The sequence below is a fragment of the Myotis myotis genome, unplaced genomic scaffold, assembly GCF_014108235.1.
Source record: "Myotis myotis isolate mMyoMyo1 unplaced genomic scaffold, mMyoMyo1.p scaffold_m19_p_3, whole genome shotgun sequence".
In the NCBI taxonomy this organism is placed as follows: Eukaryota; Metazoa; Chordata; class Mammalia; order Chiroptera; family Vespertilionidae; genus Myotis; species Myotis myotis.
In genome coordinates this window covers 125,592,287-125,594,366 of record NW_023416335.1, presented here as the reverse complement: position 1 = coordinate 125,594,366, position 2,080 = coordinate 125,592,287, and the positions used below count along the sequence as shown (strand labels likewise).

Below are 2,080 nucleotides of genomic sequence, written 5' to 3'. Positions count from 1 at the left end.
ATATATTTTTATTGATTTCAAAAAGGAAGGGAGAAGGAGAGAGAGAGAAAGAGATAGAAACATCAATGATGAAAGAGAATCATTGACCAGCTGCCTCCTGCATGCCCCCTACTGGGGATCAAGCCCCCAACCCAGGCATGTGCCCTTGACTGGAATTGAACCCAGGACCCTTCAGTCCACAGGCCCATGCTCTACCCACTGAGCCAAACCAGCTAGGGCAGTAGATTTATTTTAAAGAGGAAAAGAATAACAAAAATGAGCAATGGGGGATCTCAAAAACACTTCACATTTTTCTAAATTTAACTCAAGACCATCCTATCTGGCCAAGATTCATTAAAGGTCTCACCCCAAAAAAATCATGTAACCTTTCCTCTTCAGAGAGATTAACAATGCCTTTGGGGAAAGTTCATGAAAGGGAGCAATCCAATGAAAAGAGGGCAGTATCCCATGGCAGGAATGCCAATAACTCGCCATAGTTTACCTAGCTCAAATGCCCCCACCCTGAGTCATTTCCAGCAGCTCAAGTATCCTTAAAGGTTTTGTAGCTGACAAAGTATATTGATTTCAGTATTATTTCCCTACAATCTCATAACAGAAGTTTCTCCCCATGACACATGATCGAGCAAGTAAATTATAGTGGCTTTTCAGTTAGTTAAGCCTGGGTTCAAATCCTCACTCTTCAACTTCACCATGAGCCCCTGGGAAGGTCTTATGACCTCCCTAAACCTTATTTTCTTGATTGTAGACTGGGAATCATAACTGTACCTGCCCCTCAGAGCAGCAGCTTCGACGGTGAGATATAATAATGCAGTAAATTGCTTAGCCAATTGCCTGCCATGCAGTCAACATTTAATTAAGGGGGAAATTTTGAAAAGAAGACATAGGTGAGGGGAGTTGACAAAGTCTTGAAAGAGTGTATGGTCCCTAAGATATAGACGTGCCATGGTCCCAAAGATATAGAAGTGCCAATAGCAGGAAAGAAAAAGGCTGAGGGTTCTGCCTGGAGAGGCCTATGGTGTTGAAATAGAACTTACAATTGAGACTTGAGTAGAGAAGGACATCTGCTTGGGGACTTCTGGTCAGAATGATGCTTAGGAAACTAGTAAGAGCTACATAAGTGAAGGTAAATTAGAAAGTGGAGCAAAAAGATGAAAGGAGAATGGCCGACCGCCTTCCTGCCTGTTGTGAGCTGCGGCCCACCAGAGCTGCCTTGTTACCGCTGGATTCATTTCTTGCTGCTGTTCCTCGGCCTTGTTGAGCTTGGCCTTGGGTACTCAGCATTTTCAGGCTTGACCTGATTTTCTCCAGTAAGATTTTCTCTTTCTGGGAAAAAAAAAATTGCAGTAAAAAAAAAAAAAGGGAAAACTATATAGTGAGAATGCCAAGGAATGTCTGAGAATATGAATCATGGGGAAGAGAATTCTTGAATTTATCTTTCCCAACGTTATTTTTATCTAGGAGAAAGAGATTTCCTTCTTGTGCCCCTGTATGTACAATTTCTTTTTCTTTTTTCTATTAATATGGAATTGCTCACAAATTTGCGTGTCATGCTTGTGCAGGGGCCATGCTAATCTTCTCTGTATCGCTCCCATTTTAGTGTATGTGCTGCTGAAGCGAGCACTTGTACAATCTCTTAACTTGCTTATGAAGTTCCTGCTTGGGGAGAGGGAGAGAGAGAGAAACTGGTCTGTTGCTCCACCCATCTATGAACATAGAGACACTTTGAATACCTGCTTCTGTCTCTTGGCTCTTTCCTCCCACACCCACGTGGCTGTGAGAAGCATCTGAACAGGCCCCACAAACGGAGCTAATAACCCCACGAAGTTAGGTTCTGTGCATTTTGGAGGCTGAGGTATGAGGAATGGAGATTGTCAGCACAATACATGCAACGGCTCCTGGCGTTCTGGATGTTGCAGCTCATTAGCTGTAATAACGCCTCGCCTCGCAGAGTGGCCTGGTTTCCTGCCTCCCCAAGGCAACCAAGTGGGGAGGAGCAGAGAGCATCTGTACTGCGCCCCACACATCCCCATCCATGACGCACCGCCCTCCTCAGGCAGCCAACAGCCCCACGGAGGAAACA

At 44.6% G+C, this 2,080-nt stretch overlaps 1 non-coding gene across 1 annotated transcript; it reads right to left on the bottom strand.

Moving 5' to 3' along the window:
• Window positions 1-1,514: 1,514 nt before the first annotated feature.
• Window positions 1,515-1,621, bottom strand: LOC118652224. The gene has a single exon (XR_004966491.1). It is a non-coding gene; the product is annotated as a U6 spliceosomal RNA (small nuclear RNA).
• Between the last annotated feature and the right edge of the window lie 459 nt (window positions 1,622-2,080).